Source organism: Schistocerca nitens, chromosome 1, assembly GCF_023898315.1.
Source record: "Schistocerca nitens isolate TAMUIC-IGC-003100 chromosome 1, iqSchNite1.1, whole genome shotgun sequence".
NCBI lineage: Eukaryota > Metazoa > Arthropoda > Insecta > Orthoptera > Acrididae > Schistocerca > Schistocerca nitens.
The window spans coordinates 267,968,626-267,992,686 of record NC_064614.1 but is presented as its reverse complement, the minus strand read 5'-3'; the positions used below and the strand labels follow the sequence as shown (position 1 = coordinate 267,992,686).

At 45.2% G+C, this 24,061-nt stretch overlaps 1 protein-coding gene across 1 annotated transcript in view; it reads left to right on the top strand.

Moving 5' to 3' along the window:
* The window catches only part of LOC126247935 (innexin inx7), a 170,824-nt gene that overhangs the window by 34,588 nt on the left and 112,175 nt on the right, over positions 1 to 24,061 (top strand). The gene's annotated exons all lie outside the window — the stretch shown is intronic.

Here is a 24,061-nt window from a genome sequence, read left to right as displayed (position 1 = left end):
CGCCATTCGACGGCCAACACCGCGGGTCCTGGTGTGTCCGCTGTGCCGTGCGTGTGATCGTTGCTTGTACAGCCCTCTCGCAGTGTCCGGAGCAAGTATGGTGGGTCTGACACACCGGTGTCAATGTGTTCTTTTTTCCATTTCCAGGAGTGTATATGTATCTACGTTCAAATAAACAGTTTGATAAGATACGCCCAGATCTTAAAAGATGCCTTTTGGAGACAAGTTCGAGCACCTGATATTCCAAGTGTCGCTGAGTTGTGCTTATTTTATCTCTAAACAATCACAGCTCAACCCAAGAGGCTCATTATAAGTAAATCATGAGAAACTGAATTATGGGCAGATGCTCTGTTATAGTGTGAGGGTCCACGTCACCACAGTAGTGTAAATAAGACGGCGTGTCATATAAGTAGGGTGTCCTCAAGCATTGTACTGGCGGTGACAGCCGCACACACAGTGAGCTGGGAGTGCAACGGTCAGAGTGCGTGCCGTTGTAACTGAGTGCTGTGGGCTTGCCGACCGTGGGCTTTGCGACCTGTGGCCTCAGCGCCGTGTTTTCAACCACAGAAATTCAAGGTTTTCCGATTGTGAAAAAAGCCGGAACAGTTGAGGGGGGGGGGGGAGAGGGGTCGGTGGTTCTGACAATTATTTTGGAATATGAATATCCCTTTACATTTTATTCAGACTTTGAGTTGTACACTGTCAGAATATTATGACCACCGACCTACTATCGACATAAACCAGTCCAGGAGATAGCTGAGTCAAATGGCGAGGGATGACTGCCTGTAGACACACGCACGGTGGATATCAGGCAGCGTGCTGTCCGCATGTAGAGTGGGGAGGCGCACGATCTTTCTAAGTTTGACCGAGGGCAGCTCGTGACGGCCCGAGGCACGGTACGAGCATTTCGGAAACTGCATGGCTTGTCGGGTGTAAGAGGAGTGCTGTGGCGAGTGTCTTCAGCACTAAACCAGGGTGAAAGCGCATACAAACGTCCTGGGGTAGGGCGGCCACCCGTTATTATAGATGTCCGATGTCGTTGGCTGGACAGACTGGTAAAACAGGACAGGCGGCGAACTGTGGTGGAGCTAACATCAGACTTGAATGGTGGACAGTATAGAAATGGTTCAAATGGCTGTAAGCACTATGGGAGTTAACATCTGAGGTCATCAGTCCCCTAGAACGCAGAACTACTTAAACCTAACTAACCTGAGGACATCACACACACCCATGCCCGAGGCAGGATTCGAACCTGCGACCGTAGCAGCCTCGTGGTTCCGGACTGAAGCGCCTAGATCCGCTCGGCCACAGCGACCAGCACAGTAGAAGTGTGTCTGAACACACACTGCACCAAACTCTCCTAACGCTGGTCATCTGCAGCCGACAGCCCATGCAAGTGCCGATATTAACACCACGACATCGACAACTACGAATGAAATGGCCACTTGACCATCGGCACTGGGCATTGGCACAGTGGCAGAGCGTTGCATGGTCTGATGACTTCAGAATCCTTTTTCATTTTGCCGATGAGAGGGCGTGAATCTGTCGTCTTCGATGGGAGAAGCTTCTTGAGCCCTGTACTGCGGGACGGAGACAGTCTGGCGGTGACTCCGCTGAGCTCTGGGGAACATTCACATGGTCTTCCATGGGTCGAGTGGAGCTCGTGCAAGGCACCGTCACGGCCAAGGAGTATCGTACGCTAGTTGCAGACCACGCACAGCCCTTCATGATGATCATGTTTTCCGACGGTAGCGGCATTTTTCAACAATATAATGCCGCCATATAACACGCTCAGGTGGTGGTGGTGGTTAGTGTTTAACGTCCCGTCGACAACGAGGTCATTAGAGACGGAGCTCATGCTCGGGTTAGGGAAGGATTGGGAAGGAAATCGGCCGTGCCCTTTCAAAGGAACCATCCCGGCATTTGCCTGAAGCGATTTAGGGAAATCACGGAAAACCTAAATCAGGATGGCTGGAGACGGGATTGAACCGTCGTCCTCCCGAATACGAGTCCAGTGTGCTAACCACTGCGCCACCTCGCTCGGTAAACACGCTCAGGAGTTTGACGGAGTGATTCGAGGAACACAGTGGCGAATTCCAATTGATTTGCTGGCCTCCCAACTCGCCAGATCTGAACCCTGTGATATGATTAAACGTGGCGTCAGAGCTCATCGCCCCCCTTCTCCGAAATTTATGGGAAAAAGGTGACTGCCGCGCGGGATTAGCCGAGCGGTCTAGGGCGCTGCAGTCATGAACTATGCGGCTGCTCCCGGCGGAAGTTCGAGTCCTCCCTCGGGCATGGGTGTGTGTGTTTGTCCTTAGGGTAATTTAGATTAAGTAGTGTGTAAACTTACGGACTAATGACCTTAGCAGTTAAGTCACAAAAGATTTCACACACATTTGAGCAATTAGGTGACTCGTGTGGGCAGATGCGGTGCCAACTCCCCCCATCGACCTACCCAGGCCCCATTGCTTCCATGCCACGACGCGTCGGCTCTGTTATCCGTACCAAAGATGGACATACAGCCTATTAGGTAGGCTGATCACTGTATGTGCACGTAATACACTGGCATGTTTGAAGGATTTTTAATTTTTTTATTTTAACCTTTAATATTTTTTATTTTAACCATTTTCCTTTCTACAAAGTTCCTTCAGAAAATTGTCTAAACTTCTTCTCTTAGTTTATGCATTTTACTCTGTCTCTCAATTTTTTGTAAGAAAGCCAGAGATTTTAAACGTCTTCCTAAATCTCCGGAGTTGATGTATACTTGCATAATTTTCTTCCTTTTTGAAGACGAACACCAATGGATTCTTTTTCGATTTCAAATATAGCATTTACTGCTTCCTCTTTCAGCTTATTTATCAGGAAGTAAGGGTATCAATGTTTTTGATTTATTGAGGAGTTACGTTTCCCAATCCAGCCTTCGGCAACATTCGTGGCCTTGTGCTGCTGCTCAAAAACATTCCACATTTCAATTGGTATACTAAGATTTCCCATCCATTAGTTGACGATATAGTCTGCGTATTTCATTACCTTTTCTCCTCTAGGCATTTCTTCCATTCTCACCATCCACGCTTCGTCAGCACTGTTTAGTGGAAGATGGGCCACAGCATCACACACTCTGCAAAACAATCGGACTTCTCCTCTACCCCTGCATTCCTCCGCTAATCCCAGGTCTCGTATTTTCTTATACAGACATTGGTTGAAGTGAAAATTGCAACCGAAAAGAGATGTTTCGAAGTACTATGGTTTCAAAGCTTTAATTTTAGACATTTTATATTGCAGAATTGCATTTTCCAGTGACCGCCCAGGCATCTTGTTTTCCAATCCAGAAAAAAGTTCTTCGTATGTACACTCCTGGAAATGGAAAAAAGAACACATTGACACCGGTGTGTTGCTCCGGACACTGCGAGAGGGCTGTACAAGCAACGATCACACGCACGGCACAGCGGACACACCAGGACCCGCGGTGTTGGCCGTCGAATGGCGCTAGCTGCGCAGCATTTGTGCACCGCCGCCGTCAGTGTCAGCCAGTTTGCCGTGGCATACGGAGCTCCAACGCAGTCTTTAACACTGGTAGCATCCCGCGACAGCGTGGACGTGAACCGTATGTGCAGTTGACGGACTTTGAGCGAGGGCGTATAGTGGGCATGCGGGAGGCCGGGTGGACGTACCGCCGAATTGCTCAACACGTGGGGCGTGAGGTCTCCACAGTACATCGATGTTGTCGCCAGTGGTCGGCGGAAGGTGCACGTGCCTGTCGACCTGGGACCGGACCGCAGCGACGCACGGATGCACGCCAAGACCGTAGGATCCTACGCAGTGCCGTAGGGGACCGCACCGCCACTTCCCAGCAAATTAGGGACACTGTTGCTCTTGGGGTATCGGCGAGGACCATTCGCAACCGTCTCCATGAAGCTGGGCTACGGTACCGCACACCGTTAGGCCGTCTTCCGCTCACGCCCCAACATCGTGCAGCCCGCCTCCAGTGGTGTCGCGACAGGCGTGAATGGAGGGACGAATGGAGACGTGTCGTCTTCAGCGATGAGAGTCGCTTCTGCCTTGGTGCCAATGATGGTCGTATGCGTGTTTGGCGCCGTGCAGGTGAGCGCCACAATCAGGACTGCATACGACCGAGGCACACAGGGCCAACACCCGGCATCATGGTGTGGGGAGCGATCTCCTACACTGGCTGTACACCACTGGTGATCGTCGAGGGGACACTGAATAGTGCACGGTACATCCAAACCGTCATCGAACCCATCGTTCTACCATTCCTAGACCGGCAAGGGAACTTGCTGTTCCAACAGGACAATGCACGTCCGCATGTATCCCGTGCCACCCAACGTGCTCTAGAAGGTGTAAGGCAACTACCCTGGCCAGCAAGATCTCCGGATCTGTCCCCCATTGAGCATGTTTGGGACTGGATGAAGCGTCGTCTCACGCGGTCTGCACGTCCAGCACGAACGCTGGTCCAACTGAGGCGCCAGGTGGAAATGGCATGGCAAGCCGTTCCACAGGACTACATCCAGCATCTCTACGATCGTCTCCATGGGAGAATAGCAGCCTGCATTGCTGCGAAAGGTGGATATACACTGTACTAGTGCCGACATTGTGCATGCTCTGTTGCATGTGTCTATGTGCCTGTGGTTCTGTCAGTGTGATCATGTGATGTATCTGACCCCAGGAATGTGTCAATAAAGTTTCCCCTTCCTGGGACAATGAATTCACGGTGTTCTTATTTCAATTTCCAGGAGTGTATTTTGACTTTCGTCTGGGTAAAAGAGAAATAAAAGAGGAAATACGTTCGTCTCTCCTTCTGTGCTTCCGATGTCACTGTATACGATGTACAGTTATTCGAGTTGTTTCGAACAATTGTCAAATGTCTAGTCCATAAGAATAGTTATATTTACACACACAACCGAACATCAAGATTCTTTTATGAGGAAGAGAGCCAACGACAGTTTTCAAAAAACCTTTACCTTAAATTAACTTCAAAATTAAATCCACGAGTTGGTACCAGGGTTATGGGTCGTCTTAGCAGCTTCCTTTCTCGCTTTACACAATGAAGATTTGTGTAGACTTGAAATTCTCGTAATTTCGCGTATTTGCGTCGAAATCTAAACCTTTATCTTTCAAATCTTGATTTTTTTTAAGACAGGCATTGACGTTTCTCCGTGGACTCTTTTCCTGTAGTTACGCATTCGTTTCTTAATCTGCACATCTGCTTCGTCAGGTGGACAAGTATGTTGCTCTTCAGCCGTGACGCTGCCAGTAGGCTGTAAACTAACACCATTTTCTGTGCAGGCGGCAGCGGTAACCATCCTCTCCTTTCGTTGTTGTAATTATTACCATTACGCACAATGTGGAAAACTCAAGACGCTTGGGCCTACGAAACTACGCGGAAAAGGCGGCGGTCGGCGAGGACATTGCCTAATTGACAACACATCCGTTGCTGGTTAACGATTGACGGAAATCAGCAGTGGGGATGCGAAACTGGATGGTCGGAAGTACCATGGAACCTGTAGCATCTACAGGGGATAGGCAAAACAATGTGAACAGTGGTAGTGTAATGGGACGGTTGTGCTTGACGGTCAACAACGCAGGCAAGGCGCGTATCGCACTGGACTGTGCGAGTTCAGTACGGACTAGGCATCAGTGCAGGTTGTTTACGAGTAGTGCACACTTCGTATTTGCATTCCGAGGCCGAGGTCGACGATCAATGAAAGACCTAGCAGAGTTCCAAAGTGAGCAGATTGTGGGGGACTGATTAGCTGGAGCATCATTAACCAAGACAGCCAACGTTTTGAATGTTTCTGGAGCAAATGTTTCAACAGTCATGACAGCCTACACAAATCATGAGAAGACATCATCCTGTAAACGTGACAGGGGGAGCAAATGAAAACTAAATGGCAGAGATTGTCGTACGCTAACACGAATTGTGTCAAAACAACACAAAACTACGGCGGCTAAAGTGACTGCAGAGATCAATAGCTAACTTCGAGACCCCGCATCTATCGACACTGTCCGCTGAGAGTTCCATAAAGCGAATATTCATGGACGAGTTGCTATACCGAAACAAACAACGCAAAGAACCCTAAAACGTGGTATCAAGATCATAAATCCTGGACAGCTGGTCAGTGGAAAAACGTCATATGGTCCGACGAGTCAACGTTTTCGTTATTTCCAATATCAGGCCGGGTTTACCTCTGGAGAACGCCAAAAGAAGACTACAATCCTGATTGCTTGATTCTAACGGTTAAGCATAGAGGTGGAAGTGTGATGGTGTGGGCAGCCGTATCATGGTATTCTGCTGGTCCCATCATTACTGTCAAAGGCCGTGTTACAACCAACAATTATGTGAAAATTTTAGGTGATCAGGTGCACCCCAGGATTCAGATGTTGTTCCCCAACAATGGTCATATTTTATGACGATAGTGCACCCACCGACACAGCCAGGACAGTACAATCGTGGTGTGAGGAACATGCAACTGAACTGTAGCGTCTTTTTTTGGACAGCGCAGTCCCCGAACTTCAACATTGTCGAACCCTTGTGGGCGGTATTGCAGCACAGACTCCGGAGAAGATTACCACCTCCCTCGTCACTACAGGTGTTAGAAGAGGTTCTGATCGAAGAGTGGCGTAACATTCCACTGGAGACTATACAATCATTATAAGCCAGTATTCAATGAACAATCGTAGCTGTATTACGGGCAAATGGGGGTCCAACCCCTTATTAATAAACCATTCCCAAGTAAGTACAGGTGTTCACATTATTTTCCTTGTCCGCTTTATATAAGTATCGGAAACACCACGATCGGAAGGCCTATGTAGCACCATATCCGTGGGAGACCAATTAATGGTGCCCTTCACATCAGAGGACTGGGCTTCTCCCATACCACGGCCTGAAGGCTCTACGAAGAGCACCACGATTTGTGGAAAACCGCTTTCCCCCTCCAACTCCCCCTACCCCCCTTGAGTCAGTAGGGTGTCACCGGAAACTTCTGTAATCCGGCGATCGTGAGCAGCAAGACGTTGGGCAGAAGAAGACTGATTTCGCCGTGATTCAGAAAGAAAATACCCGAAGGAAGTGTCGTTTAATAAGCGCACTATTAATTACACGAACATTACATAAATCCTTAGCACATTATCCTTGATATTGCAAATAAATGCCAGACAATAGATAACATCAAACTACTTATACAGCACAAAATAATGAAATAAATGTTCTTTTATTATACAGGGTGAGTCACCTAACATTACCGCTGGATATATTTCGTAAACCACATCAAATACTGACGAATCGATTCCACAGACCGAACGTGAGGAGAGGGGCTAGTGTAATTGGTTAATACAAACCATAAAAAAATGCACGGAAGTATGTTTTTTAACACAAACCTACGTTTTTTTAAATGGAACCCGATTAGTTTTGTTAGCACATCTGAACATATAAACAAATACGTAATCAGTGCCGTTTGTTGCATTGTAAAATGTTAATTACATCCGGAGATATTGTAGCCTAAAGTTGACGTTTGAGTACCACTCCTCCGCTGTTCGATCGTGTGTATCGGAGAGCACCGAATTACGTAGGGATCCAAAGGGAACGGTGATGGACCTTAGGTACAGAAGACACTGGAACAGCACATTACGTCCACATGCTAACACCTTTTTATTGGTCTTTTCACTGACGCACATGTACATTACCATGAGGGTTGAGGTACACGTACACACGTGGTTTCCGTTTTCAATTACGGAGTGGAATAGTGTGTGTCCCGACATGTAAGGCCAATAGATGTTCAACGTGGTGGCCATCATTTGCTGCACACAATTGCAATCTCTGGCGTAATGAATGTCGTACACGCCGCAGTACATCTGGCGTAATGTCGCCGCAGGCTGCCACAATACGTTGTTTCATCACGGTACACATTCTCCTTTAACGTACCCCACAGAAAGAAGTCCAGAGGTGTAAGATCAGGAGAACGGGCTGGCCAATTTATGCGTCCTCCACGTCCTATGAAACGCCCGTCGAACATCCTGTCAAGGGTCAGCCTAGTGTTAATTGCGGAATGTGCAGGTGCACCATCATGCTGATACCACATACGTCGACGCGTTTCCAGTGGAACATTTTCGAACAACGTTGGCAGATCATTCTGTAGAAACGCGATGTATGTTGCAGCTGTTTGGGCCCCTGCAATGAAGTGAGGGCCAATGAGGTGGTCGCCAATGATTCCGCACCATACATTTACAGTCCACGGTCGCTGTCTCTCTACCTGTCTAAGCCAGCGAGGATTGTCCACGGACCAGTAATGCATGTTCCGTAGATTCACTGCCCCGTGGTTTGTGAAACCCGCTTCATCGGTAAACAGGTAGAACTGCAACGCATTCTCTGTTAATGCCCGTTGACAGAATTGCACTCGATGATTAAAGTCATCACCATGTAATTGCTGATGTAGCGACACATGAAACGGGAGAAAGCGGTGACGATGCAGTATGCGCATGACACTACTTTGACTCAGTCCACCGGCTCTCGCAGTGTCCCGTGTACTCATGTGTGGGTTCATGGCAACAGCAGCTAACACACCAACTGCACCCGCTTCTCCCGTGACGGGCCTGTTACGGACCCGTTTGCGTGCTACGACCATACCTGTTGCATACAGTTAGCGGTAGATGTTTTGCAATGTGCGGCACGTTGGATGCTCTCTGTCCGGGTACCGTCCTGCATACACCCTGCAGGATTCAGCTGCATTTCGTCGACACTCGCCATAGATGAGTATCATCTCCGCCTTTTCAGAGTTCGAATACACCATGGTCACAGTTCCTACAACACTACACTATCACCGACGTCTGGTAACACGGTGTACTACAGTTGGTCTGCGTGCGGAGACGAATGCAGAATAACAATAGCAGCAAGCGCTACATGCGGACACTGCGACAGCTAGACCAAACCACAACAGTGCACTACAGCCACACTCGAAAACACGGTCGTCATCGTAAACATGTCCCTGCAGATGCTGCTCGCCTTCCGTGGCCCGTGTTTGTTACAACACGCAACTGAACGTCGGAGGTTTCCAGCATCAACTTTAAGTTACAATATCTCCGGATGTAATCAACATTTTACAATGCAACAAACGGCACTGATTACGTATTTGTTTATATGTTCAGATGTGCTAACAAACTAACGTGGTTCCATTTAAAAAATCGTAGATTTGTGTTAAAAAACATACTTCCGTGCATTTTTGTATGGTTTGTATTAAACAATTACACTAGCCCCTCTCCTCACGTTCGGTCTGTGGAATCGGTTCGTCAGTATTTGATGTGGTTTACGAAATATATCCAGCGGTAACGTTAGGTGACTCACCCTGTATATTAAATCCGCAATTCGCTTTTGATACTGGCGTAGTAGTCTGATACCTTGAGCAGAAGTTCCACATACTTAAAAACTGTAAACTCTAGACAACATTGATACCAATACACTGTAACAATAATGCAATACATTTTTGGAAATTGGCTGACTAAAGAGTATGGAGGGAGTGGCTCTGAGCACTATGGGACTCAACATCTTAGGTCATAAGTCCCCTAGAACTTAGAACTACTTGAACCTAACTAACCTAAGGACATCACACACACCCATGCCCGAGGCAGGATTCGAACCTGCGACCGTAGCAGTCCCGCGGTTCCGGACTGCAGCGCCAGAACCGCTAGACCACCGCGGCCGGCCTATGGAAGGAGTATGTTGGAGGGTGGGTGGTAGGGGTGAAAGGGTTTTCGGGTAGGATGGAAGACAGACCACGGTTGTGAGAAGGAAAGTGTAGGAAAGGATGAAAGGGGATACGTTGCTTTTATGTAGTGGGAGAATAGGGAGCGGTTTCGATCTGACAGGTGGGGTTCATTGTACTCTATTTATGAAGGTGGATAGAAAGTGAGAACTTACCTTGTACTTAGGTATATAAATACTGATGTTGATACTTATATCAGAATACCATTGAAATCTGAAAATGGCAGGGGCCCAAACTGATAATTGTGAAATAATTGTGAATTTTACACTTTATGTGATCAAGATGGACCTCTACAAATAAGGTGCCATAACGTGATCGTGGACTTGTTTACAAACTTTATGTCTTCAGTTGATGGATTTCAAAAGTGGTTCAAATGGCTCTGAGCATTATGGGACGTAACATCTATGGTCATCAGTCCCCTAGAACTTAGAACTACTTGAACCTAACTAACCTAAGGACAGCACACAACACCCAGTCATCACGAGGCTGAGAAAATCCCTGACCCCGCCGGGAATCGAACCCGGGAACCCGGGCTTGGGAAGCAAGAACGCTACCGCACGACCACGAGCTGCGGACTGATGGATTTCATTGTCTCGGAGAGGAAATCTGTTAAAATCTCATAATGAACGATTTTTAACGAATTTGTAGGTATAAGATCGTTGACAAGTGTCGCTACAAGCTTGGCAACATGCCAGATTTGGGATTTTATGGAGAAAAAAATTGCATTGTTCGAGTCGACTTAGAGGAATGTATAGAAGCATTCATTGTATCTCGGGATGAAGGGGAAAGTGGTGAGTCGGTTATGGTGGTGGGGGTAAATCGACAGAGAGATCATGGTGGAGTACATGGAGTTTCAGAGTTTGATGCAAGTGAAAGAACATGGGTGGGGTGTATATGAAGGTTATATTCGTGTAACAAATGACAGGACAAATCAAAGACTGTAGGCTTTGAGGATGGTGGAAGAACGTAATCACCGTTTTCGGCCAGTTAATAATCTTAGTCTGTTATGGGGTTTCTGATGGCTAGTTAGTATGTAGAATTTCCGTGTCTATTTGTGTTAGAGGATTAGTCTAAGGTTTTTGGTACGTATGCGAATCGGACAGAATGGTCAAAAATCTGTCGGAAAAAGTCACGGAGACAAGCCGCAGGTGCTTATTACCTGCGTTCTGGATCGATTTGCCCTGAGGATCCACTGAGTGCACCATGAAGCAAACTGATTGAGGTAGAGCAGAAGGAACCGTTGAGGTTCCTGGAGGAAAGCGTTGTCGTCTGCCTACTAGAGATAGACGTAAGAGGGAGGTCTGAGGATGTCAGTAGTGTAAAAGTTATCTAGGGGGCGAGAACGGAGCATTGTGGCACCCGAGCAATAGGATGGAACTACAGGAATTGTTTATGGTAACAAAGGATGGGCGATTAGACAGAAAGGATGCAATAAGACGGAAGAAACTGTATCGGCCTGAATCTTTCAGTGCTGTGTGAAATTCTTCTCGCAGAATCAGATCTCCAAACTAATCTTCATTTTCTTCCTTTTTTCTTTCTATAGTGTTGTTTTGAAGTTCATCTTCCTTGTATTGACCGTTTATATACTCCTTCCATCTTTCAGATTTCTCTTTTTGCTTAGGACTGGTTTTCCATATGAGCTGTGGGGCAAAGGCCCCTTTAATTTTCCAATAGAAGGTATCTACATTTACCCAGTGATATATGGGGTTCTAAATGATTATATTTGTCCTCTAGCCATTCCTGCGTAGCCATTCCACATTTCCTATCAGTCTCATTTTTTAGACATTCAAATTCGCTTTCGCCTAATTCACTTGCAGCATTTTTACACTTTCATCGTTTAAATTCAGTATCTCCTGTGCCATCCAAGAATTCCTCACAGATCTTGTCTTTTTACCTGTGTTCACTGCCTTCACTGTTTCTCTCTCAGAGCTACCTATTCGTCTTTTGCTGTATTCCTTTCCCCTGTTTCATTCTATCGATGTCTAATAGTCCCTCTGAAACTCTCCACACCCTCTGGTTCTTTCAACGTATGTAGGTCCCATCACCTTAATTTCCTAAGCTTATGGATTTTTTTTCCAGTTTACAGCTGCAGCTCACAACCAATAATCTTCCAATGTCTCCAAGTCTCTTCCACATATACAACCTTCCATTCATGATTCTTAAGCAAAGTGTTAGCTATGATTAAATTATGCTCTGTGCTAAATTCTATCAGGCGGATTTCTCATTCATTCCTTTTCCCTGGTGCATATTCTCCTACTATTTTTCTTTCCTTTCCTTTTACTATTGTCGAATTGCAGTTCCCGTCACAATTAAATTTTTTCTCCCTTGTTTCATCTCATCGGACATTCTTTCAATCTCTTCATCGCGGAGCCAGTCGGCATATAAACTTGTATTACTCTACATCTACATCTACATCTACTTCCATAATCCGGAAGCCACCTGACGGTGTGTGGCGGAGGGTACCTTGAGTACCTCTATAGGTTCTCCATTCTATTCCAGTCTCGTATTGTTCGTGGAAAGAAGGATTGTCGGTATGGTTCTGTGTGAGCTCTAATCTCTGATTTTATCCTCATGGTCTCTTCGCGAGATATACGTAGGAGGGAGCAATATACTGCTTGACTCTTCGGTGAAGGTATGTTCTCGAAACTTTAACAAAAGCCCGTACCGAGCTACTGAGCGTCTCTCCTGCAGAGTCTTCCACTGGAGTTTATCTATCATCTCCGTAACGCTGTCGCGATTACTAAATGATCCCGTAACGAAGCGCACTGCTCTCCGTTGGATCTTCTCTATCTCTTCTATCAACCCTATCTGGTACGGATCCCACACTGCTGAGCAGTATTCAAGCAGTGGGCGAACAAGCGTACTGTAACCTACTTCCTTTGTTTACGGATTGCATTTCCTTAGGATTCTTCCAATGAATCTGTCTGGCATCTGCTTTACCGACGATCAACTTTATATGATCATTCCATTTTAAATCACTCCTAATGCGTACTCGCAGATAATTTATGGAATTAACTGCTTCCAGTTGCTGACCTGCTATTTTGTAGCTAAATGATAAGGGATCTATCTTTCTATGTATTCGCAGCACATTACACTTGTCTACATTGAGATTCAACTGCATTCCCTGCACCATGCGTCAATTCGCTGCAGATCCTCCTGCATTTCAGTACAATTTTCCATTGTTACAACCTCTCGATACACAACAGCATCATCTGGAAAAAGCCTCAGTGAACTTCCGATGTCATCCACAAGGTCATTTATGTATATTGTGAATAGCAACGGTCCTATGACACTCCCTTGTGGCACACTTGAAATCACTCTTACTTCGGAAGACTTCTCTCCATTGAGAATGACATGCTGCGTGCTGTCATCTAGGAACTCTTCAATCCAATCACACAAGTCCATATGCTCTTACTTTGGGGAACTGTATCGAACGCCTTGCGGAAGTCAAGAAATACGGCATCTACCTGTGAACCCGTGTCTATGGCCCTCTGAGTCTCGTGGACGAATAGCGCGAGCTGGGTTTCACACGACCGTCTTTTTCGAAACCCATGCTGATTCCTACAGAGTAGATTTATAGTCTCCAGAAAAGTCATTATACTCGAACATAATACATGTTCCAAAATTCTACAACTGATCGACGTTAGAGATATAGGTCTATAGTTCTGCACATCTGTTCGACGTCCCTTCCTGAAAACGTGGATGACCTGTGCCCTTTTCCAATCCTTTGGAACGCTACGCTCTTCTAGAGACCTACGGTACAACGCTGCAAGAAGGGGGGCACGTTCCTTCGCGTACTCTGTGTAAAATCGGACTGGTATCCCATCAGGTCCAGCGGCCTTTCCTTTTTTGAGCGGTTTTAGTTGTTTCTCTATCCCTCTGTCGTCTATTTCGATATCTACCATTTTGTCATCTGTGCGACAATTTAGAGAAGGAACTACAGTGGAGTCTTCCTCTGTGAAACAGCTTTGGAAAAAGACATTTAGTATTTCGGCCTTTAGTCTGTCATCCTCTGCTCCAGTACCATTTTGGTCACTGTGGTCAGTGTTGGCTTAGTGTCTGTGTTGCCTACTGTAATGCGTTCACTATGCCATTCATAGTAGCATTCCTATTGTCTCATTCTATATTAGAGCTATTCCTGCACTGCCATTATTTAATTTTGTATTTATAATCCTGCACTAACCTGACCATAAGTCCTTTTAATACTGCCACAGAACTTCACTAATTCTCACATCTAATTTCAGATTTCGCTTTTTAGATTTTATAACCTCCGTACCCGATTATGGGATCTAAAGCTTCGCTCTACGACCCTGATGACGACAGTCTCCTGAGTAATCTCCGCCAGGAGATCAGAATGGGGGACTTTTATCCTCCGAACTGTTTTACTCAAGAGTATGCCATGATGAGTTAACCATACAGTAGAGCTGCATGCCCTCGTGAAAAATAACTGGTGTCGTTTCCCCTTGCTTTCAGCCTTTCGCAGTACAAGCACAGGAAGTTGACATTGGCTAATGTTACAAGGTCAGATCGGTCAGTCATCCACACTTTTGCAACTACAACACTAATGTCGATTTGAGACCCCTCAGGAAAGCTAGCCCACGTCTACTAGCAACAAGGACTACACAATAAAAGCGCCAAGGAAATCTAATACCCTTTTGACAGTTGTGGGGCCTGAGGATGGCGGTAATGTGCCGCCGAAACTAGTCGTGTGAGACAATAAAGTCATTCTGAAGGTACAGATGTGGTGGTACTTTTTCTCATAAACTCTTTTATTCTTGGGGGTAGGGTATCAGCTACAAGGAAGGGTAGATGCTTTACCCATTCACCTTATTCGAAACAGGCTAAAACAGTCGTCACTGACGTAATGATACTAACGGCCAAAATCAGGGCAGGACTGCTCATTGCCGTGAATGATATTTGGTATATATAATGGTACAGGGAATGAGGAAAGTAGAAGTATATCTAAACGTTATATTTCCTTGTCATGAAAGCCGACCTTTGTGGCCAAGCGGTTCAAGGCGCTTCAGTGCGGAACCGCGCTGCTGCTACGGTCGCAGGTTGGAATCCTGTCTCGGCCATGGATGTGTGCGATGTCCTTAGGTTAGTTAGGTTTAAGTAGTTCTACGTTCTAGGGGACTGATGACTTTAAATGTTAAGTCCCATAGTGCCCAGAGCGATTTGAAGCATGTGAACCTTGTCATGAACAGAAAATGAGAATTATAGTGTTCGCTGATGACACGATGTTTGCTCATAGTGAACAGCAACCGAGTCGGTTGTGTGATTGCGATGACGTGCACTGCACAAAAGATGTAATGTATGTTGGAAAAATTCGGCAAAATGCTTTGTGAAATAATCTGTCTGCAAGTAGAAAATAAAATATATTAGAGAAACATTTGAAGCAACTTTGAATGATATTCTAAATCATGTGCAGCAGCTAGTATGCTCATACGTTAGCTACATAAGGAGACCACTAAGCGAAATTCCACCAGACCAGTATCGTCTAGTAACGTTTAATATTTTAAGAGTCTAAGTTAAACATGGAACTCTAAATTGTGAATCAGCACCTTATTAGCTGTACGTAATTTCGAGTGCCATTCAAAGGCATGCCAGTATAGCTCTAGAGAAAGCAGAGTAGCTTCAACATACACTGACGAAAAAAAAAAAATCTCAACACCAAAAAAATAATTAACGTAGAGTAATTTCGGGAATACATTAGTCTAGGTAACATATTTAAGTTACTAACATTGTAGCATCACAGGTTAATGTAAGCGCAAGATAAGCCACTGCAAATGTGAAATTCTGGTATATTAATAACTCGTGTGACCGCCACAGTTTTGAATGCAAGCATGCAGACGTGCATGCATTGTGTTGTACAGGTGCCGAATGTCAGTTTGTGGGATAGACTTCCATGCCTGTTGCACTTGGTTGGTCAATACAGGAACAGTTAATACTGTTTGTGGGGTGATGCTGGATTCATAGTCCGATGATGTCCCATATTTGGTCGATTGTCCCATATGTGCTCAATTTGAGACAGATCTGGTGATCGAGCAGACGAAAGCAACGTGTCGACACTCTGTAGAGCATGTTGGATTACAACAACAGTATGAGCACCTGCATTATCCTGTTGAAAATATCCCCTGGAATGTTATTCTTGAATGGCAGCACAACAGGCCGAATCACCAGACTGACGTACACATTTGAAGCCAGGGTGCATGGAATAACTACGAGAATGCTCCTGATGTCATACGAAATCGCACCCTAGACGATAGCTCCAGGTTCAAAAATGGTTCAAATGGCTCTGAGCACTATGGGACTTAACTTCTTAGGTCATCAGTCCCCTAGAACTTAGAACTACTTAAACCTAACTAACCTAAGAACATCACACACATCCATGCCTGAGGCATGATTCGAACCTGCGACCGTAGCGGTCACGCGGTTCCAGACTGAAGCGCCTAGAACCGCACGGCCACACCGGCCGGCCCGATAGCTCCAGGTATAGTTCGTGTGTCTAGGTCGGAGATTGGTTGGTTGCAGCCCTTCAACTGGCCTTCTTCTAACCAACACACGGCCATCACTGGCACCGACGCAGAGACAGCTTTCATCAGGAAACAGAACAAACCTTCACCCCTCCCCCATCTCACTTGACGCCACTGAAGTCGCAAATAGCGGTGGTTTGGGTTTAGTGAAATGTACGATACAGGGCGTCTGGCTCGGAGCTGTCCCTGAAATAATCAATTTGTAACAGTTTGTTGTGTCACTGTGGTACCAGCTGCTGCTCAAATTGCTGCGGCAGATGCTGTTACGATGAGTCAGAGCCATACACCAGACACGATGGTCTTCCGTCTCGATGGCGCCTCGTGGCCGTACGGAGCCCGGTCTTTCTTGCGACCGTACATTCTCGTTATCACCGCTCCCAGCAATAATGTACAGTGGCAACCTTCCTGCCAAATCTTTTTGCAATACTGCAGAAGGAACATTCAGCTTCGTAGCCCTATTAAATGACCTCGTTCAAACTCAGTGATATTTTGATAACGGCATCTTTGTCGGCTAAAAGGCATTCTTGACTGACACCAACTCGCCACGTCCAATCTCAAAGGTAACTAATGCTCACGACCCTTGCAGCGTGTATTTAAAGGAAATCTGATTTGCATCCTCTAATGCTGCTGGCGCGAAATTGGAATAGACGTCATCTTTGAAATGTAGAAACATGCTTACCAACTTCCATTTATGTTGTAAAATTCGTTCTTGGTTCTGCGATTTTTTTTCCCTCTCGGTGTATTTATATATATTAAATTTCATTTACGTAGCTAACAGCAGCATTTGAGGGCAACGGCCTTGCCGCAGTGGATACACCGGTCCCCGTGAGATCACCGAAATTAAGCGCTGTCGGGAGTTGTCGGCACTTGGATGGGTGACCATCCAGGCCGCCATGCGTTGTTGCCCTTTTTTGGAGTGCACTCAGCCTCATGATGCCAATTGAGGAGCTACTCGTCCGAATAGTAGCGGCTTTGGTCAAGAATACCATCATTACGACCAGGAGAGCGGTGTGCTGACCCCATGCCCCTCCTATCTGTATCCTCCACTGAGGATGACACGGCGGTCGGATGGTCCCGGTAGGCCACTCGTGGCCTGAAGACGGAGTGTTTTTAACAGCAGCAGTTCGTAAAATGTTTCAGTTCTCCACGAGTACCTAATTAAGGTTTAATTAATAACCCGGATTACTTTCGAGCGTAAAATAGTTTTTCTGTAAAACTGGACCTCATGCTGGTCAATTTTATATCCCACTTGTCCATTTCCCATTCTTCGTTTGGCTATGAAAATCGGACAAAAACCCACTGTGTACTCGTAGTTTCTAGGGAACCCTGTTTTCTTTCCGTCCAAACATTTGACCAAAAAGAAACCTCAGGTAACAGTTTGCGCATCAAGAAGACATGCTGGAGGGCTGATTGTAAAACTTTTATTATTTAGTATGTTGAACAGATACAAAAAAAGTTGAAAGGAAAAAATAATAATAAGGACATCGCAAAACAATTGGATTTACTGTAAAACGAAAGAGATGTCACTAAAAAAAGGGAGAACGGAAGACGATTCATGATCACTACGTACGGAGTACATCTCTAAAATAGATGCAAAACGTGATCAAAATTGCGGACGGAAATTAATGGTGCGGGGGTTTTCAAAATGGGCGTCGCGACTCCTAGGGTGTCACAGTCTCACAGTAGGGGCATCGGGGTTGTTGCATAAAAATAATAATTTTATTTAATTAAATGAACAGTATGTGCACCAATACTGATATCTAGTGGACCGTGAAGTAAATGTTGTTATTGCCGCAGCGTGGTGGGACGATAAAGATGTACATCTACACCTACACCTACATGATGACTCTTCAATTCAGAATTAAGTGCCTGGCAGAGGTTTCATCGAACCAGCTTCAAGCTGTTCCTCTACCGTTCCACTCTCGAACAGCGCACGGAAAGGCGAACACTTAAATCTTTCAGTGCGACTTCTGATTTCTCTTATTTTATTATGGTGATCGTTCCTCCCTATGTAGCTGGGCGCCAACAAAATATTTTTACAGTCTGAACACAAAGTTGGTGACTGAAATTTCACGGCAAGGTACTGCCGCAACGAAAAACGCCTTTGTTTTATTGATTGTCACTTCACAATTCATGTAACATATCCGTGGCACTATCTCTCTTGTTATGTGATAATATGAAATGAGTTCTTTTTCGATGTCCTCTGTCAATTCAGTCTAATGGGGATCTCACGCCGCACATCGATACTGCAGAAGGGAGCGGACAAGCGTAATGTAAGCAACCTCTTGGCAGACCCGTAGCACTTTTAAGTCTTCTGCCAATAAATCTCAGTCATTGATTTGCTTTACCCACAACATTATGTGATCCTTCCAGTTGAATTTATCCGTAACTGTAATCCCTAAGTATTTCCTTAAATTTACAACATCTAGATTTTTATGTTTTATACTGTAACCGAAATTTAGAGGATTTCTTTTAGTACTCATGTGGATGATTTCACACTTTTCATTAGTTAGAGTCAATTGTCACTTTTCGCCTAATACAAATCAAAATCGTTTTGCAATTTCTTGTGATCATCTGATGGCTTTGTCAGACGGCAGATGACAGCATCACGTGCTAACAATCTAAGAGGACTGGTGAGATTGTCTCCTAAATTGTTTATGTAGATCAGGAAAAGCAGAGGGGCTATAACACTTTCTTGGGGAAACACCAGGTATTATTTCCGTTTTACTAAATGACTTTCCGTCAGTTTCTACGAACCGTGATCGTTCTGACAGAAAATCACGCATCAGCCCCACAACTGAGACGGTACTCCATAGGAACACAATCTGATTAAAAGTCGTTTGTGAGGAACGGTGTGAAAAGCCTTCTGGAAATCTAAAATTATGGACTCTATTTGATAATCCCTTGTTAAAGGTCAAGTAAGTTCTCACTTAGTGAGAATAAGGGGCTTAGCGTGTCTCACAACGACTTTTTCTGTACCCGTGTTGACTGTCTGTCAATTAATCGTTTTCTTTGAGGTAACTCATAAAGCTCGAACATAGTATACGTTCCAAAATTTAGTGATAAATGTCTGTAATTCAGCGGATTAGTCCAGTTTTCTTTCTTGGGTACTGGTGTGACTAGTGCAACTTCCCAGTCGATAAGTACGGATCTTTCGACGAGCTAAAAAAGAGCTGTTGTATGAGCACACTCTGAAAGGAATCTGATCGGTATAACTGGACCGAATGCCTCGCCTTTCTTAGGTGTTTTCAGCTTTCTCGCTATACCGTATATATCTGCTTCTAAGTTACTCATATTGGCAGTTGTTCCTGATTCGAATTCTGGAATATTTACTTCCTGATTTGGAGAAGGAATTTTGGAAAAGTGTGTTTACCAACTCTGCTTTAGTGGCACTGTCATCGGTAACATGGCCATTCTTATGGTCAGTGAGGGTATTGATTGTGTCTTTCCGCTGATGTAATTTCCATACTACCAGAATCTCCTTGGATCTTCTACCAGATTTAAAGACAGAGTTTCTTTGTGGAAACTATCAACAGCATCTCGCATTGAAGCTGATGCAAATTCTCGAGCTTCTGTGGAACTTTGCCAGTCTTGTGGGTTTTGCGTTCTTTGACATTTGAGATGCTTGCTTCGTTGCTTCTGCAACAGTGTTCTCACCTGTGTTTTGTACCTTGGAGGATCGGTACTATCTCTTGTTAGTTTGTTTGCTGTATATCTCTGAATTTATATGAATTTAAACCCTCTCGTTTACACATAGTCAGATTGGAAGGATTGGGGATTGTCTCCTGGGAAGGCGTCAAGCGAATTTTTATCTGCTTTTTTTAAATATGCGTATTTTGCTTTTACTTTTGATGGGTTTTGATGTTACGGCATTCAGTCTAGCTAGAACAACTTTGTGGTCAATAATCCCTGTATCTGTCATGATGCTCCCTATAGTAACTCCCTATCGTAACATACGCTACCTATAGTAACCATTTACACTTCGTATGATCTCCTGAACTAGTTGTTCAATACAATTTTCTATGAAGGCATTCAGTACGATTTCGGACTACTTTTTACGCCGACCACTGACTAAACATGCATTTTCTCCAATGATAATTATATGAGTGGCGTACCCATCTGAAATGAGAGTGAAGTTTTCTTTGAACTGTTCTGCAACTAAATCATCAAAGTCAGGGAGCCATAAAAGAAATCAACTATTAATTTATTCCCGTTGTCAAATATTACCTCTACCAACACTAGCTCACAGGTAGAATGTACAGCTACAGGTACAAGGTAAACTACACTCCTGGAAATGGAAAAAAGAACACATTGACACCGGTGTGTCAGACCCACCATACTTGCTCCGGACACTGCGAGAGGGCTGTACAAGCAATGATCACACGCACGGCACAGCGGACACACCAGGAACCGCGGTGTTGGCCGTCGAATGGCGCTAGCTGCGCAGCATTTGTGCACCGCCGCCGTCAGTGTCAGCCAGTTTGCCGTGGCATACGGAGCTCCATCGCAGTCTTTAACACTGGTAGCATGCCGCGACAGCGTGGACGTGAACCGAATGTGCAGTTGACGGACTTTGAGCGAGGGCGTATAGTGGGCATGCGGGAGGCCGGATGGACGTACCGCCGAATTGCTCAACACGTGGGGCGTGAGGTCTCCACAGTACATCGATGTTGTCGCCAGTGGTCGGCGGAAGGTGCACGTGCCCGTCGACCTGGGACCGGACCGCAGCGACGCACGGATGCACGCCAAGACCGTAGGATCCTACGCAGTGCCGTAGGGGACCGCACCGCCACTTCCCAGCAAATTAGGGACACTGTTGCTCCTGGGGTATCGGCGAGGACCATTCGCAACCGTCTCCATGAAGCTGGGCTACGGTCCCGCACACCGTTAGGCCGTCTTCCGCTCACGCCCCAACATCGTGCAGCCCGCCTCCAGTGGTGTCGCGACAGGCGTGAATGGAGGGACGAATGGAGATGTGTCGTCTTCAGCGATGAGAGTCGCTTCTGCCTTGGTGCCAATGATGGTCGTATGCGTGTTTGGCGCCGTGCAGGTGAGCGCCACAATCAGGACTGCATACGACCGAGGCACACAGGGCCAACACCCGGCATCATGGTGTGGGGAGCGATCTCCTACACTGGCCGTACACCACTGGTGATCGTCGAGGGGACACTGAATAGTGCACGGTACATCCAAACCGTCATCGAACCCATCGTTCTACCATTCCTAGACCGGCAAGGGAACTTGCTGTTCCAACAGGACAATGCACGTCCGCATGTATCCCGTGCCACCCAACGTGCTAGAAGGTGTAAGTCAACTACCCTGGCCAGCAAGATCTCCGGATCAGTCCCCCATTGAGCATGTTTGGGACTGGATGAAGCGTCGTCTCACGCGGTCTGCACGTCCAGCACGAACGCTGGTCCAACTGAGGCGCCAGGTGGAAATGGCATGGCAAGCCGTTCCACAGGACTACATCCAGCATCTCTACGATCGTCTCCATGGGAGAATAGCAGCCTGCATTGCTGCGAAAGGTGGATATACACTGTACTAGTGCCGACATTGTGCATGCTCTGTTGCCTGTGTCTATGTGCCTGTGGTTCTGTCAGTGTGATCATGTGATGTATCTGACCCCAGGAATGTGTCAATAAAGTTTCCCCTTCCTGGGACAATGAATTCACGGTGTTCTTATTTCAATTTCCAGGAGTGTATTTCTGACAGCAAATACTCCACCATCAACTGTATTTAATATTTCCCCTCTGAACACTGTTAGGTCCTTTCTAAAAATTTCTGTTTGACTTATGTCCGGCTCTAGCCAGTTTTCCGTACCTATAATGTTTCCGTACATATAATGATTTTAGCTTCGGTGCCTTCTATTAGCCCTTGAAGTTCTGATTCTTTTCCAACATGGCTGCAATTTACAACTAAAATACCGGTTGTTGCTAGGTCTTCCATCCTGTGTTTGTCCTGCATCCTTTTAGACTGACGCGCCTTCTGTAGTAAAAAACCAATCAGTTCTCTCCACGCAGCCCCTTCGTGTGTATAGTGTATCCATGACCTATTAATTCCGTTTTCCCTGATCATTACACGGTTTTAGAAGACAGTGATGTTCAGTTGAGTGAAAAACTGAGTCTGTGTTCTTTCCTGAAGAAGTTGATCAGTATAACTGGGTCAATGAAATGATACTTTCAGCACAGAACTTCCATCGTTACTTACCACTGAAGAACAACAGCAATTCACTGATATTTGCTCAGACTCCACACTGAAATCCAAGTTTGTATTCTCATCAATGCTTAAGTTTTGGAACTTGGTGATGCAGGAGTGTCCGCAAGTTATGATACCTCTTGCTATATCCTGCTTATCTGAAGTATGTTTTTCGGCACTGTTAGTCATAAACACGAAATACAGATGGCGAATGAATGTGAAAAAGGAGATGCGAGTCGCAATTTCGAATCTTGTGCTGAGATATGAGGATCTGATTATAGATTTCGTTGCGAGAATAATCTGTCGTAACATGAAAAGTTGATTAAACTCTTTTACGTCAACAGTTAATGAAGAAATAACTACTCTTATACATCTTTATCGAAACTGAGTTTATTTACTCCACACTTCCTGTGATTGGGTTAGAAGACTGAAGTGTGGTGTTGCAGGGGAGTGTTGAAGATCCGGTGGATTGATCGAGTAAGATATGAGGACGCCCTGAAACCAATCAATGAGAAAAAAGGTCTAATGATCACAATAAAAAAGGGATAAAACTGTTGAGCGCAGGTTATCATACGAGTCGTTGCTGAAAAGTGTAGTTATGGGAAAGGTACAAGGAAAAACTCGCAAGGTTACATTAGTGAACTGTCGGTGATGTGGAATGCCGCAGTTAAGCTAAGACGAGAAAGACATGTGGTAAGTGGCGCGAATGTAGAACTGCATTACATCAAAAGACCGAAACAACAGATGTGAACCCACAGAGAGGTTGTTTGCCATGTTAACTTTTGTGCATTTAAGCAGCTGCGACCAAGCGATAGATTCTTCGTAAAGATTATTTACTTCTTGATCTACATTGCAGTTAGAAAGACGTTTTTGATGTAGCACAAGTTTAAATCTGAGGCGAGCTATGATGACTATGAGATTTTTACTGTATTTACATTTATTATGTCATGACTTCATCGGAAATGATGTTTGAATTTTGGCACACATTCTTCCCTTAATGTTCCACAGGTCTTCAAAATTTTAAGTGTATACAATTGACGAGTAGAGCATAAAAAATGTGAGCGATCTTTCGTACGAGTACCTTTTCCTTCCCCATTGTCGGTTCATAGAAGCTGTTCATAAATATCGTTATACACTGTCACATACTGCCAAAATGCCTCATTAAATTCCTGTAGACCATCTTGAGAAAACACTGCATAATTTTTGTTGAGAATTCTCCCATCCTTGAGAAAGGGATGTAAAATTACTACAGTTAACCATGGCGAGCTGTAATTCAATGTTTAATTTATGAATATTGTAGTAAACATGAACTGCATGTTTTTTCATTTATTTTATGAACTGAAAAAGAATGTGCAAATGGTAATCTCATTTGTGTAACATCTAAGCATATTATTGTAAACTAGATTTGGTATTTTGATTTCCTATGTAAAGACGAATAAGTTTTGCGGTTGTGCAACACGCGAAAGCCCTACGTACAGAGGTGCCTGTGCTAACAAATGGTTCAAATAGCTCTGGGCGCTATGAGACTTAACATCTAAGGTCATCAGTCCC